The sequence below is a fragment of the Equus przewalskii genome, chromosome 1 (assembly GCF_037783145.1).
Source record: "Equus przewalskii isolate Varuska chromosome 1, EquPr2, whole genome shotgun sequence".
Lineage (NCBI taxonomy): Eukaryota > Metazoa > Chordata > Mammalia > Perissodactyla > Equidae > Equus > Equus przewalskii.
The window spans coordinates 126,251,236-126,267,688 of NC_091831.1; the positions used below are offsets into that span (position 1 = coordinate 126,251,236).

Sequence of the window (16,453 nt, forward strand, 5' to 3'; positions counted from 1 at the left end):
GGTGTTACAATGCAAACTCTGCTCTAAATTTTAGGACAAAACCAGTCGAGCTACTTCAGTCTCCCGGGAAAAGGAAGTCGCTCCCCCATGTCTTCAGTGGAGCGCCCCGTGATGGTATCCCCTCTCTCGGCCAGGTCCTCTCAGCTGGGAAATGGTCCTAAGGACACTCCCCCCTACACACACAGGGCTGTTGTGAGGGTTAAAGGCATGTGAAGCTCTCAGAGCTGAACCGAAACAGTGTCAGCTGTTCAATGGAAACGTTTATTATTATTACTATTGTCATTATTGTTATTATTGAAGGTCTTTGGTGTTAGAGTCTGCAAATGTCTGCTGGGAGCCAAGCCCCCGCTAAACAAAGGACCCCAATTCAGACCCCATGCCCACCAGGAACGCAGGCTCTACACCCGACCTCAGTTTTCCCAGCCGCTCTCCACCTCCTGGCTCCCCACTCTAGCAGGGCACTGGTGCCAACACAGCCCTTCCAGCAGCTCAGAGGTGAGTCGCAGCCTGTCACACCCCTACATCTGTGGGGTCCTTCCAGATCTGAGGGTCAAAGTGCAGCAGGCTCAGGAAGCTGAGGGGTGGGGTGTGTGGGCAGGAGGGGTCAGGAGGAGGAGAGGCTCCCTGTGAAGAGCATTTAGTGATATTGGTGATCCTGAGAAGGGAAGAAACAGCACTGGGGAGGAGCCAGGAGATCAGGCTTCTAATGCCCACCTGGTCACCCACTTGCTGTGTTATCCTGGGCAACTCACTTTCCCTCTCTGGGCCTCAGTTTGTTCTTGGCAGTCAGGAGGGTTGGACTCAGTGGATGAGTCTAAGTCCTAGGGGGCCCTGGCTCTAACCACTGCCCTCTTGGTAGGGGACAAATTTATTTTGTTTGTCCAGACCTGCGGGCAGTGTCCTCAGCCTGCCCTTCCCAAAGCCTCACAGCTCGAGCCTCTGGCTCCCCACTAGGCTTTGCAGGGCTAACTATGGGGGCAGAGTCGGGGTTCTCATCTGTGTGGCTCAAACAATAGTTTTGGGAGCTGGAGGGGGCTCAACGGACCCTATAGATCCAACCCTCCATTTCACAGCTAAGGGGACCGGACCAGAGGGATGTGAAGGGACCTGCCCAAGGTCACAGAGTAGCCAGGATGGGCCCAGGGGCTCTGCCTCCTGGCCCTACTGATCCAGAAGCCCCTGGGACCACCTTCAGCAGGAGGCCAGGCTTGGCAGCAGCCCAGGATGGGAGCGGGGGCACCAAAACAAACCTTCATCCTTTTCGGGGGGTGGGGACTGGGAGGGCTGGAGCTGATCTCACCAAGGAGTCTCGTCCCCCCAAATAAACCTCCAGGGCCTGGTCTGCCTGCACACTGTCCCAAGCATAGAACACAGAAGGGAAGTCCCCTTGACCCTGTCATCCCCTCCCCAGACCAGCCATACCAGACTAAGGGAGGGAAAAAATAGGGGACAGCTCATCTTGGCTCATCTTACTCAGGACTGTCTTGCTTTTAGAACTGAAAGTCCTTCATCCCGGGAACCACCCTCCTCCAGTCTGGGGCAAACCAGGACTGCCCCTCCTCCCTGGGCTTGATCAGGGAAACCAGAGACCCAGGGGCTTCCAGAGCCACAGACCCCCACGGCCCTGGGGACTCACGGTTGACTAACCATGTCAGAGCAGCATGTGAGCTGCTCCCCAAGAAGAGTGGAAGTGGAAGGCCAGCTTGACCCTCAGGGATGCTCATAACCCTGCCACCTGCCTCCATCAGCAGAGAAGCCCACAGTGGTGGTCCCCAGGAGTCCAGAGGACAGGCTCCCTCACCACCCAGCCAGCCCCCAGCCCCTGGGCTACACAGCAGAGAGATGATGGAAACCATTGATGAAATCTGAGATGTCCTGGGCATCTCTGAGTCTGAGGTACGTCTGAGGGTCCAGGCACCAAGGGCAACCCCCTTAGAAGGGGAACTTCTGGGAGGGGCATGTCTAGACAGATAGGGCTGTGGGCACCTCACAGAAGTTTCTGGGCCCCGGCAAGGCCTCAGAGTGATTCTCAGGGCCCCAACAGTAGAGAGAGCCGCCAGATGGAATTGAGACCACCCCTTGGGGGAAAGGGGAAGACCCCAAACTGTCTGAGATTAAGTTTGCACCACTGCCCTCTTCTGTTTCCCCACCCCAAGGGGGGCTAAGATGGACAGTCAGTGGAACGATAGGAAAATTCATTTCTGTTTCTCACTTACCTGAATTACTGGCCCAAGACTTACTCCTGCTATGTTGCCCAGCTCACTCCCTGAAACCTCCCTTCCTGTCCCCAAGCTCCATCAAACAAAGGAAGGAAGGATGGAGAAGCTGAGGGAAGATGAGCCCCTTCAGATGACACGTCTCCATCACTGTCCTCGGGCTGGAATACCCGCTCGGCCACTCGCCAGCCAGGAGCCTCGCCAAGCTCGTAAAGCGCCTGAGCAGGCTCGGCATCAGAGAGTTAGGAATGGGAAACTCACATGGACTGACCCTGGATCACATTCACTTCCTCCTTCCACCCTGGCCCTCGGTTTGCCCACCTGTACCATGAGCAGGCTGCACCAGCTGGTCACCCAGGTGACTTTCTGGCTCTGTGGTCAGTTGGCTCAGGCTGGCTTTCTGTTGCCCACGAGTGGTTCCAGCGTGAAACAGCAACCTCAGGCAGAGCACAGCTCCAGCCTTCCAGGGGGAGGGGCCTCCTCAACCCTGATGAAATCCTGCTGAAAGACCTGGCCAGGCCCAGCGCCCACACGCACCTGTCAGGAATGAATGACCCTTTATCCCAGGCCCGTCCTGGGGACCCCAGCCATCAACGCTGCACCCTAGACAGCCCCTGTGCCACCCTCAGTCTGGGAGTGCCCATTCACACACTCACACACGTCCTGTGAGCGTCTCTGAGCAGAAGGGGATAGTGTTTGAAGCCACGGACAGGTGGGCTGGGCTGCCTTGCCCAGTCACAAGGCACAGATGGAGGAGGGGCCGTCTGCAAGTGAGGTCAGGCCTCCAGGTGAGGGAATCCAGCATCTGCTGGCCAATTCTCCCAGGATGCTCCTCTGGAGCCAACCAGAGCCTGGACGTTCAAAGAGAAACAAGCGGATGGAGGCCCCTGCACTGGGGGCACTCACCTCATTAGCTCTGGGGCAAGGAGAGGAAGGGGATACAAGAGGGAAAAGGATGGATGGAGGTTCTGAAAGGAGAAAGGAAGGATCCAGCTCAGACACTACCCTCTTCTAGAAACATCCCCTGCTGCCCATCACAGGAAGTGGCTGCCCCCAGTGGGGACTCCACAGCATGCAAGCTTGGTTCAAAGCTTGGGACTGACAAGAGCCTACTGCCCTGTCCTCCTGGGTAATGAGCTGCCCACAGCACCCCTCACCCCCCAGCACAGCCACCTAGTTCTCTTCCGGGGACCCACATCGCAGCTTCTCCTTTTTGACACTCACACACCAAGGGCTGCCCATGCCCCACTTCCTGGACAGGACTTGGTTGTCCCTTGTGGAGCCCAGGACTCTGAGATGCACACGAAGCTTCGGACAGACAGGATTCCCCTTTACAAAGGCACCACTTACCTCTTCCCTGAGAAATCAAAGCAAAAAGAGAAGAAAACCCACCAGTTTAATCTCCACCAGGGCCATCCATTACACTTACCTTGTAGTTACTCAGGCAGCTTTTAGGGTTAAGGGCTGGGGCTCAGGGTTGGGTTAGGCCTGAGCTGTCCAACTTGGGGGCCACCTGCCGTGTGCAGCGACTGCAATGTGGCCAGTCTGAGTGGAGACCTGGTGTTAGTGTAAAACACACATGAGACCTCAAAAACTTGGTACATAAAAAAATATATAAAATATCTCATTAATAATTTTTATATTGATTACATGTTGAGATGATAACATTTGAATACAATGGGTTAAAGAAAATATATTATTAAAATTAATTCTAGTTGTTTCTTTTTATTTATTTAACGTGGCTACTAAAACAATGAAAGTTACACTTGTGGCTCAAATTATATTTCCACTGGACCGCACTGGGGTAGAGGATTCCCTCCCACCGCGAGGCTGTGAGCTTTCCCAGGGGAGCTCAGGTGAGACAAAGCCTGAGAGAGCTCACAAAGGCCTTGAATGCCAGGCGGAGGGGTCTGAGTTGCCTCTGGGCACTGAATCTGGGCGGTGATTCTCCTAGGCCGGCTCTGTACACTCGGCACTCAGGGAGATCCCCTCCCAGCCCCGGCCCACTGGGAGAGGAGGAGGTGGCATCTGAGAGGAGAGTATGTTCAGGTGGGGATGGGGGGACAGGACTTCCGGGAGAGAGCCGGCTGAGCAAAGGCTCCGTGGCAGCAGTGTCAGGCCATGTTGGGAGGGGACCCGAGAGAAGGGAAGCAGAGGTCAAGAGAGGAGAGGAGGAAAAGAGGGTTGGGAAGAGGAGCCAAAAAGAGAGAAAAGAGTAGCTATCTTTGAAGGAAGTTTCTCTGAAGGAAGTAGTCAGAACAGCCCTGCTCCTTTGAACCTTCAGCACTCTGAGGCAGGTTTCAGAGAAAATCTCCAGCCCTGCTCCCCCCAGAGGACGGGAGGCCCCGGCGACGCTGCCGGCCTCCCCCACAGCCCTGACCAGGTCTCCCGGTCCCTCCCTGAGCCTGCCGCCCCCTGACACCACCTGAGCTGGCCCTGTGGGACTGGCCCTGAGGCAGGCTGGGAAGTGCTGGAGAGCAAGGCGCAAAGGGGCAGCCTTGAGGGCCAACGTCTGCCCCCACTTCCTGCCCCAGGACGCCAGGCTGGCGGGGTGAGGAAGGCCTGTTTCTCATTGAAGAGGGAGCCGGTCTTCAAAGGCCCAGACTCACCCGGGAGCAGGCCCGGGCCCCGGCCCCGCCTCTTCCTCCGTCTTCCGGAGCCAGGCATCCAGGCGGGGCTCCGGTGTCAGCAGCGTGGCCTCGGGCCTCTGGGAGGCAAAACCCAGACTGGAGAAGGCGTCGGTGCCAGTGGTGTCCTTTCTGGTTGTCAGAGGATTTAGAGGGTGGGGAGGTGTCAGCAAACTACAGCTCGAGGCCCACGTCGCCTTTGCTTGTACAGCCCGTGGGCGAAGACTGGTTTTACATTTTCAAACGGTTGGGAGAAAAATCAAAAGATGAATAATGTTTCACAACACATGAAAATTATGTCAAATCCAAATTTCAGTGTCCCTAAGTAAAGCTTTATTGGGACACAGGCACACCGATTCATTTATGGGTTGTCTATGGCTGCTTTCACAACACCACAGAGTTGAGCAGTATGACAGATGCCATGTGGCCCGCAAAGCCACCCAAAAGTTACTGATTTTGAGGACCTGCTCTCCATCTGGGTCCCAGGTTCTGGTCAGACAGGCCTGGGTTGGAATCCAGCCCACTATTTCCTAACTGGGTAACTTTGGAGATGACAATAGTCTTTTTTCTACCTTGAAGGGTGCTTAGAGGTTTGAGAGAGATAATGCACGTACATGCTCAATACATGTTAGCACTTGTTATTATTACAATTATTATTCCTTCCCAGTGGAAGAGTCTGAAGACCCTTAAGTCTCCACCACCAGCCCAGGCGTTGAGCTCCATCAGATATGCCACACGCGGCCTGACTGGAACTGGCCTCACGCGCCGCACCCCAAACCCGCTCCTCCTCCTGAGCATCCCCTATCTTGGCTGGTGATGTCAGGGAATCATGGGGATGGCTACCAAGTGCCTCTCACCTGGACCCCCAAACACAAGCAAGTCAGGGGTGGGCGACTTATGTCTGAAGGGGGTAAGCCGGGCAAGGCTTAGCAGCCGGGCGATGAAGGAAAGAAGAGATGAGAGAGATGTGTGGGGCATTGCCCTTGTGCCAGGCAACCCTAATGATTCTCCCAAGGCCAATGTATTGGCACCATTCTACAGAAGAGGAAACAAAGGCTCAGAGAAGCCAAGTGACTTGCTTGAAGTCACACAGCTACAAAATGGCAGGACAGGGATATATACAATACATTCACATAATTTGAAATTCCAAATGTACAAAAGGGTGCAGTGAAAAGTCTGCCCCCAACTCTGATTCCCAGCCACCTAGTCTTTATTCTAGAAGCAACTGTGCTTGTGTGTCCTTCCAAAGATATTCTATGCATATACAAGGAAATATGAAAAAAATACACACACATATATTTCAATAGACAGATGGAGATAGATATGCTTCCCTCCGCAATTTTGTTCTTTACTCAAATGGTAGTAAACTATAACACTGATCTGTGTCTAGTTTTTATCACTTATGATATATCTTAGAGACCTTTCCATATTAATACACAGAGAGTAACTTCATTCTTGTTGTCTTTCATTCTTTGTCTTTTGTCTTCATTCACATTGTCTTTCATTGCTTAAATACATCACAATTTATTTACCCAATCCTATACTGATGGCCATTTGGGTTGTTTCCAATCTTTGCCAATTACAAAAATAACGCTGCAATGAATAGCCTATCTATGTGTTGCTTCACACATATGTGAGTTTATCTGTAGGATAAATTCCTAGCAGAATTGCTGGGTTAAGGGGCCTGTGGGTTTGTAGTTTTGATAGATACAGCCAAATAGTCTACGACAGAGATTGATCCAATTCACAGTTCCACCAGCAACACGTGAGCACAGAGTCAGGATTTGAATTCAAGTCCATCTGGTTCTAAAGCCAGGCCTTGTTCTGCTGCACCATGACCATCGCTGCCATCACCAGAAAGGTTTTCCTGATACCCTAGGCCACCTCCATGTCTTGGGTCTCCTGCTTGCTCACTGGGAATGTCTGCCTCTTCCTCCAGGAGCCTTCAGCCCTCCCAAAGCCCCCAGGCCCCACGGTGAACTCTGCTCTCCCTGAAATGCTGTCCACCCACCGTCGGTCCTAACTGGTTCCCAACATCTAACAGCTCTCTCCTTGTTTCCTGGGAGTTACCCTTCCCCCTCTAAAGCTCCTGCAAGGACAGTGATGGTGCTACCCGTCTCCAAGTGCAGTACCTGCCATGTGGGGTCAACTGGATAAAGTTTGCTGAATAAATGTGCTCAATTTTCATGCCAGATACTCAGAAGTTGTCCCTGATCCCTCCTTCTCCTTCACCCTCAAAATTTAACTAATACCAAATCCTATTGGTTCTGCCTCCTAAATATTTCTCGCATCCTTCCACTTGTCTCATCCCAGCTGCTACCTCTCGGCCCAGACCACCATGATTTCTCACGTGGATTGTTACAACTGCCTCTTACATGGTCTGCCTGCCTCCACGCTCACGCCCGCCCATCCACTCTCCACATCGCTTGCTTTGTGGACAAAACTGCTAACTGTTCTCTGATATCCGTTCTCCCCTTCTTTAATAACAGAACCCCAGTTTGGGCCGGGCAGCTTTCCCAGCCTGCCTTGTGGCTAGGTGGGACCACGTGACTGAGCTCTGGCCTCGTGGATGTGAGCACCTGTGATAGGCATGGCTTCCATCTGCTCTTGAAGAGGAAGGGCTCACCTTCCACTCCCCTCTACCCTTCCCACTGCTTTGACATGACCAACAGTCAACTTAGACCTCGAGATGGAGGATGGGGCGGAGGATGGCACAGCTGCAAACCAAAGGGAGCCTCGGGAAGCCTCTGGGCAAAGGGTGTGCCACCTGGCAGGGACACTCCAAACAGGAGCCCTGGCTGATGCACCAGTGGTGCCGCCGACCCTGCCTTGGTACCTGCGACCAGCCAGCCCGCCAGCAGGGATACGCAGGAAGCAAGACCCAAAGTGTCTTTTAATTTAAAACTTTCTTGGTAGTTGACTTGGAGCTCAACCATTGAAATGCCATTCTCCTGCGTTCCTGCCACACACATACACTTGCACACATGTGCTCATGCCTGGCAGCTCTCTGCTAGGAACCAATGCAGCCTTTTCCCGTCCGTCCATCGTTGCCGGGCACTCAGACAGCCCGCGTTCCTCCTCCCTGCCGTCAGCAGCCCCTGGCTCTGGGCAGTTACAGAACCCACATTCAGTGATCCACTCGGCCGCACCAGCTCTCTGCTGCCTGGGCTCAAGGAAGAGTCGCAGAGACGGTCCCCAAAGAGGCCAACAGTGCACACGGTATGCAGGTGCCTCGGCCTCCTTTCCCTATAGCCTTGCGTAGCTGGACCTCACAGGAGCCACCGACAGGGAGGAGCAGTGGCCCCTGCTCTCGGGAGAAGAGGAGGCCAGGACTGGTGACATCGTGTCATTCAGAGCTCAGGTCTGTGAATAACGCACCCATGTTTCACAAGCTGTGATCCCCACCTGCCAAGGCCACATGTACAGTCCCCTCCCATGTTCTCCTTTGTCTTGGGTTCCCAAAGTGTGTCTCAAATGACCTCACAGGAAAGAACAGTTAATAAACATGAGCTTCCTCCCCGCTTTAAAACATTTCTTCTTCCATGGCCTCCACTAGCCAGAATTAAGAAGTTTCCTCTCCCAGTGACAACCTAAGGACCCCTCCGGTCTGAGAGCCAAGCTTTGTCCTGCGCCACGTCCCTCAGCCTCACACCTGTCCAGGAGACTTCTCTGACCCCATGCAGGTAGCCGCCAGTGCCCTCCACAGCTCTGCCCTCCACACGCCCACGTCACAGGGCTGCACCGCGCACTCCAGGGCCCCACGACAATGAACATAACCTTCCTGTTTAATCCACGAGGAAACTCAGGCTCACGGTGACTAAGTGACTCCCCCACGGGCGCATAGCCAGGCAGGGCGGAAGCCAGGATTCAAGCCGGCCTTGTCCCACTGTGCTCACCAGCCCCCATCAATTATTCAGTCAGACTCTGGGAGGCAGTGTGGAGAGAGGGATTTTTAGGATGTGGAAAGGGAAAGGGTCTTCGAGTTTGAGTGACAGCAGGCAGTGGAACAGGATGGGGATTGAAGATTCGGGAGAGAAGGGGACCCTGGGGAGGGAGGCCCATGCACAAGCAGTCATTTAAGCTGGAGTAGCAGGGAGAGACAGGGAAGAGCTTAGGGCCTTAGAACTGCAATTCCAGAGCACAAGTCTCCATTTCAGCCTCTATTTTCTCCAGTGTTGGGGGTGCAGGGACCGAGGCTGGAATTTGCAGGGCTTCAATCAGTGGCCTCCTCAGGCAACTTTCCCTAGCAGCCCTCCCAGCCAGGGAGCAGGAGTGGAGATAAGATATGGACGCCCAGTGGGGTGGAATAGGCAGGCAAAGTGCTGCAAGAGAGGGGCAGGCCAGACTGTGGTTGCCCAAGAGGGATCATGCCCTGCTATGGGCAGTCCGAGAAGGTTGCCTGGAGGAAGTAGATCCAGCACATAGTGGCAGTCAATAAATATTTGTCTTGGGGCTGGCCCCGTGCCCAAGTGGCTAAGTTCGTGCACTCCACTTTGTCGGCCCAGGTTCACCAGTTCAGATCCTGGGCATGGACCTACACACTGCTCGTCAGGTCGTGCTGCAGCAGCATCCCACATAGAGGAACTGGAATGACTTACAGCTAGGATATACAACTATGTACTGGGGCTTTGGGGAGCATCGACGAAAATAATCCATAACCAATCTATAAATGAAAATTTGGGTGAGTTTATTCTGAGCTGAAATCTGAGGACCATGGCCCAGGGCCTTTCTTCCCAAAGGAAGAAAGGGCACCGAAGAAGTGGGGTGCACAGAGTGGTTATATACCCCCAAACAGGGTGTCTCACATATGATTGAAATGTCCCTCCCACAATAGTCACAAGATTGCCCTGTCGGCACAGTGCTTGATGGACACAGCAGGGAGTGGTCTGCTATCTTGGAAGGCGTAGCAGGAGGCAAGTCTATTGTCTTGAGCTGGGTGGTCACAGGTGAGTGCAGTTGGGAGGGGGAGGGAAGTTGCACCTTTATCTCAAGGGCCTTTGTTCTTGCCATAGGGAATCTCTAAAGCAGATATACAATGCATGCTCAACAGCCTAGGTCAGGCCCTTTTGGAAAGACAAGGTCAGGCCGAATTAGGTTTGTACCAAATGGCTTCCGCATATTCTCCAATATATCCTATCGCTGGCCATTTTTATTTGTCAGGAGAAAAAAAAAAGGGGAAGATTGGCAACTGATGTTAGCTCAGGGCAAATCTCTCTTCAGCAAAAAAAAATTCACACTGGCACATGCTTAAAAAAATGAATAAGTAAATATTTGCCTTAATTGCTTTAAATATCCTAGGACATGTCTGTGGACGAATTATCTGAATTCTGGATGGAGCTGACAGTGGAGACACTGCCGCCGCCATCATTTTGACAAATAAAAATGGCAAGTAATAGGATATATTGGGGTATGTGAGGAAGCCGTTTGGTATAAACCTAATTCGGCCTCACTTTGTCTTTCCAAAAGGGCCTGACCGTGGCTGTTGAGCATGCACTGTATATCTGCTTTAGATATTCCCTATGGCAAGAACAAAAGCCCTTGAGATAAAAAGGTGCAACTTCCCTCCCCTTCCCAAAGTTGGCATTCCCTTAAGGATTAAGTATCTTTCCTTAGGCTAGAAGCTGATTGCTGTGCTCACCTGTGACCGCCCAGCTGGAGACAATAGACTTGCCTCCTGCTACGCCCTCTGAGATAGCAGACCCACTGCCTGCTGTGTCCATCAAGTGCTGTGCTGACAGGGCAATCTTGTGACTATTGTGGGAGGGACATTTCAATCATATGTGAAACGTTCTGTATGGGGGTATACAACCACTCTGTACACATCACTTATTTGGTGCCCTGTCTTCCTTTGGGAAGAAAGGCCCCAGGCCATGGTCCTCAGATTTCAGCTCCGAATAAACTCACCCAAGTTTTCATTTATAGATTGGTTATGGATTATTTTCGTCGACAATTTTGTGCGCCTGAACTCAGGGGAGGCAACAGGGAGATGTCTGCTCCTGAGCCTGGGGGAAGGTGCAGGAGGCTGTCTGTCCAGGTGGCAGGGGGAAGAGGGACGGTGACGGCATGGAGACAGGGGAGAGACAGGGCTGCAGTCAGTCTAACGCCAGTGACTCTGCGACTACTGCCGGAGTGCAGGCTAGACGTCAGATGTGATGCTGGGGCCCTTCATGCACATGTCGTCTTTGCCTGTCGTGTTAGCAGCTGGCTCCCTGATGCCCAGAACCGCAGCTGGCACAGAGAAGGTGCTTGACAAATGTTTGTTAAGTATGTGAATTAATAAATTTAATCCGCACCATATCCTTGTGTGATATAATTATCTGCACTTTGCAGAGGAGGAAACTAGGATCAAAGGCATTCAGACCCAGCCCTTGTGGGAGGCAGAATCCTAGGAATGACCCCCACTGACCCTTGACCTTGTAGGATCCCCTCCCCTTGGAGGTGGGTGGCACTTATGAATATGATGAGCTATTACTCCCGTGATTATGTCATATGACAAAAGGGAGGTTATCTGGGTGGGTCTAATCTAATCACGTGAGCCCTTTAAAAGCGGAGTTTTCTCCAGCTGACGGCAGAGGGGGAAGTCAGAGAGATGTCAAGCACCAGAAAGATTCAATACACCGTTGCTGGCCTTGAAGATGGAGGGGACACACAAGGTCCAGAGAGAGGCTTCTAGGAGCGACAGCCACCCCCAGCTCACAGCCGGCAAGGAAGCGGCACCTTAGTCCTACAACTGCAAGGACCTGGATTTGGCCAACAACCTGAATGAGCCTGGGAGTGGCTTCCTCCCGGGACCCTCCAGATAGGCTTGGCCTTGCACAGTCCTAAGCAGAGAATCCAACCACCGCCACCTGGCCTTCTGGCCCACAGAACTGTGAGCTAATCAGTGCAGGTTGTGTGAAGCTGCTAAATTTGTGATAACTTGTTACACAGCAATAGAAAACTAAGACAGCCTTGTACACAATAAACAGAGAGCACACAAGTGCCACCTCCCACACAGAGCAAATAGGGCTCACGCTCCACACACTCTACAACCCCCCAAGTCTGTCGCGGGCAGATCCCACCCACAAGGTGCCGCGAAGCACCCTCAACACTCACTGTGGGAGCGTGTTCCTAGAACCTGCTGGAGACAGGGCATTTCCTGCTTCAGGCCCGCTCCCAGCTGGGGCAAAGATGGCCACCTGTCGACTGAACACTCATGCTCCCCCTCCTCCGTGTGCAGTTGTCACTGGGAAGCGGCTGCCTAGCCACAGACTACATTTCCCAGCCCCCCTTGCAGCTAGCAAGTGGCCCAGTGATTGGTTCTCACCAGCAGAATGTGAGCAGAAGTGAGGTGTGTCACTTCCTGGTCAGGGCAGTTAGGAAGCTGTGTGCCCCTCTCTTTCCCCACCCATCCACTGAATGCATAGGACACTGAGGTCCTTAGAGGCTCCTAGAGCCACAAGCTAGAAGGAGCCTTGGTCACCACGGAGAAGAGCCACCTGCGAACCAGGAACACCTGCGTTGGACTGTTACCAGCGTGAACATTGATATTAGGCTAAGCCACTTAAATGGGTGTGTGGCCGCAGGGCAGGGTGGGGAGGTTCTAAATTACATTAGGTAGTGATACCTTGACTTATCAGCCCTTGTCTCCCAGCCCCTCCCCTCAGGCCAACCACAGAGAGAGGATGGGGTCCTCAAGTCTGATGGGTCCCCAGGCAGACCCTGGATAAGTAAGCTCACCTCCTCCCTGACTGAGGGAACCATGGAGGCCCCCGCAGCCATCCTATTCTACTCAGCTCCGGGCTGGAGCTGGGCTTGGGGCCACCTCTGAGCCTTCCCTCCTCCCACCCCGACACCCATCTTCTCCCATGTGCACCCCAGTGGCCGCTGCTCTGGGCAGACCTCATGGTGTCTCACTCAGAAGTCAGCAGTAGCCTCCAACTCTTCTAATGCAGCGTGCATTTACGCCACAGAGACCTTTCTGAAGATGCCTATCCTGTAACCCCCTCCCTGCTCTAAAGCCTTCAGTAGCTCCTCACTGCCTTCCAGGTCAAGCCCATTTTCCCACTCACTCCAGCTTCTTTCCCCTCAGAGCCCCTCAGGGCCTCAGAGCTTCCCCACACCTCGTCATTCCCCTCAAGGGCCTCCCTGCTCGAGTGAAATGTGTAAATAAATCACCTACCACAAAGGTACAACCTTAGCAGTGACGATGACAGTGATCAGCTGAAATGACCTTCTCCTCTTCCCCATCTCACACTGTTAAAGTCCTACCTGTCCTTCAAGGTGGCCCAAATCCCACCTCCTCCAGGAGGCCTGTGGTGGTTAATTTTGGGTCAACTTGATTAAGCTAAAGGATGCCCAGATAGCTAGTAAAATACTATTTCAGGGTGTGTCTGTGAGGGCGTTTCCAGGAGCTATTAGCATCTGAATTGATAGACTGAGTGAAGAAAGTGCCCTCACCAATGCAGGTGGGCATCTTCCAATCCCGAGAGGGTCTGAACAGAACAAAAAGGCAGAGGAAGGGCAGATTCGCTCTCTGCTTGGGCTGGGACATCCGTCTCCTCCTGCCCTTGGATATCGGTGCTCCTGGTTCTCCGGCCTTTGCATTTGGACTGGGACTCACACCATTGGCCCCCCCGGGTTCTCAGGCCTTGGGGTTTGGACTAGAACTACACCACAGGCGTTCCTGGACCTCCCAGCCTCCATAATCGCATCCCTCATAATAATGAGCCAATCCCTCCTACTAAATCTTTCTGTGTGTCTGTATGTATCCTATTGGTTCTGTTTCTCTGGAAAACTCTGACTAATACAGGGCCCTCCCAAATGCTTCCAGCAGGCACGAGCCCTCCTGTCCCCATGTCCCCTTTCCAGGACTTGCATCACACAATTCACCAGCACTGCCCATTACCATGTGTCACAGGTTGGGTTCTCCGAGAAGACTCCAAGATGGAGTACTTATACGCCAAATATAGGGTGTTTATTAAGGGGGCCCTTGGGATCGATACTCGTGGAAGGGAGGGGACAGAAACAGGAGTGGGCAGAGGGAGAAGTTGAGCTGTGGTGCAGGTCAAACCCCACAGCCCCATGTGCCTTCAGAGGCATCCCGAGTGGGGCTGAGATGGCCAGGCTTTATATATTTATACTCCTGCCTCAGTAAGTCAGTGGATGTGGGCCACCCAGGGAGGGGGTGTGACCTTAGTGAAGTGGTTCTTGGCAGCTGGAGCCGTCCCTGAAGGCCTGACAGTGAGGCCTTCCTGGAATAGGGATCTGGCACTGCGTCTCCCTGTCCACCCACCACGATTTGACATGTGGCTGTCACTTCCCCCACCGGATCCAGGCAGAGAGTCCTTGGAGGGGAGGGAACCTGGAGGCTGAGTCAGGCCTGTTTCCTTTGCTCCCTCCTCCTACCTCAGACAACCTACAAGGCCACCATCTTTGGCACAGAGCCAGGTGCTGGCCGAGGTCAGAGGGTGTCTGTAAGCTGCAGCTGGGGTACACCTGGGCTGTGGTGCAGGGGGCCGAGCTGGAAGCCGGGAGCTCTGGGTTTCCTGTATGCCCTCCTGATGCTGGTCCTCAGAGAACAGACACTGCCCCCAGGACATGTTTTGTGGAGTTGTGGGTATGTGTGTTGGTTGTCACAGTGATGGCAGATGGGCACCACTAGTGGGCAGGGGGATGGTCCTGCAATAAAGAATTGTTCCGGGTCCCCTATTAGTGAAAAACCTGTTCAAAAATCTCCAAGACTAGAACCTGACTCTGTTTTGCATATAAACACAAAGTATTTCGTTGTATGGCCTTAAAACTGTACACCGAATTTTCTAGGAATGCAACTACTATGCAAATCAACGGAAGATACGTACTTTGTTTAGAAAAGCATGTCGGGTGTTTGACTCACCAGAACAACACCCGTGAATCCACCTGCATTTTACCTGTCACAGCACTTCTGTTTATAGCTAAAAGCCAGGGGTGATTAAACATTACTGGGTCTTCCTGGCGTAGTGATGCTTAAACATTCACTGACTGAAATATATTTTATTTTATTCTCAGTTGCTTTCTTTTTATTTCTCCTTTATATTATGACTAAGGCAGTATATTTGTTTTTAATCATGTCTCCGGATTGGTTGTAATATCTTTGAATTTCGTTTCAAGATGGTAAAAGGGGCATCCACAATTTTTTTTTTCTTTTTTTTTCAGTGATAAAGATTGTCCCTGAGCTAACATCTGTTGCCAATCTTCCTCTTTTTGCTTGAGGAGGATTGTTGCTGAGCTAACATCTGTGCCAAACTTCCTCTGTTTTGTATGTGGGATGCTGCCACAGCATGGCTTGATGAGCCGTGAAGGTCCACACCCAGGATCCGAACCCACAAACCCCAGGCTGCTGCTGTGGAGTGTGCAAAGTTAACCACTATGCCACCAGGCCAGCCCACAATATTTTATATTAGAAGGAGGGTGATGCATCTGACAGGTTAAGAGCTTCTGACCTGAGTGAGTGCCATCCTCGTGGGCCTGACCTATCTCCAAAACTCATCCCATCATTATCCACCACCACCACCACGTGGCGGGTGGGCTCTGGGACCTGTGGGGGATGGGCACCCTCTGCAGGCCATCAGCCCCTCTCCCAGGGAAACAGGCCCCAGGGAAGCCCTGGATTCGATGATTCAATCTGGGCCAGAGGCAGCTGGAGGAATCTTTATCTTTCCAGGTCTGTTTCCAGAACTCCCTCCAGATTCACCATTGCTGATCCTGAGCCCTCCTGTCATCCAGGTGCCTTGGTGGAGGGGCAGAGGGGTGGTCGAGGAGGCGAGGAGTGGAGCTTGCCCCCTCCCCTCCTTTGGGAGCCTCAAGGAGTTGGAGCCTACAAGCAGGCCTCTCCCCGCCTGGTCCCCTTTATGGGGACGCCTTCCAGGGCTCATTCCCATTCACTCTTCAAGGCCATTTCAAGGCAGTCATCTCTTGCAAGGCTTCCCTGGATGCTGCAGCCAGTGAGGCTGGGCCCAGGGCGGAGGCAGAGAGACGGCCCCCCTAACAGAGCTTACAGCATCAGTGTGTGTCTCCAGGGCCGTGACTGTGTCTGAACAGCCAGGAAGGTGCCTCAGGACTAAGGAGCAGGGTTACCAGGTAAAATGCACCTGCCCAGTTCATTTGGACTTCAGAGAAACAATGAGTAATATTTTAGCATAAGTATGTCCCATGCAATCCTTGGCACATACTTATACTAAAAAAGTCTAAGTTGCTCATCTGAAATTGAAATTTAATTGGACATTCTGTGTTTTTAATTGCTAAATCTGACAGCCTTACTTGGGAACCAAGTCCACCTGTCTGTGTGTGACCCAACATTGTCAATGTGATTGAGGGAGTGTGGGGAGACTGTGTGTGTGTAGCAGCTGTGCACAAACCCCAGTAACGCCGTGGGAAGGCGGACCTGGAGAACAACGCTACAATGAACGCCAGGCCTGAGGCGTGTGCCTGTGCATGAAAGGGGCGCAGCCACGTGGACCCGGCCTCAAGTCCCGGGTCTATCACCCAGTGGTTCTCAACTCTAGTGGAGCTCCAGGGTCTCCTGGGGCTCAGGTTCCCAGAACTACCCCTCCACACACATATACCCCACCCCCAGGTTCTGGTTCATTCCGT

General features: G+C 52.9%; 1 long non-coding RNA gene across 1 annotated transcript; it reads right to left on the reverse strand.

Annotated features, from left to right (window-relative positions):
- Positions 1-243: 243 nt before the first annotated feature.
- On the reverse strand, positions 244-12,069 carry LOC103549635 (uncharacterized). Its single transcript, XR_544577.2, has 5 exons — positions 11,939-12,069; positions 4,826-5,068; positions 3,646-3,773; positions 2,873-3,067; positions 244-2,753 (listed from the first exon to the last, which is right to left on the reverse strand). It is a non-coding gene; the product is annotated as an uncharacterized lncRNA (long non-coding RNA).
- Positions 12,070-16,453: the final 4,384 nt, after the last annotated feature.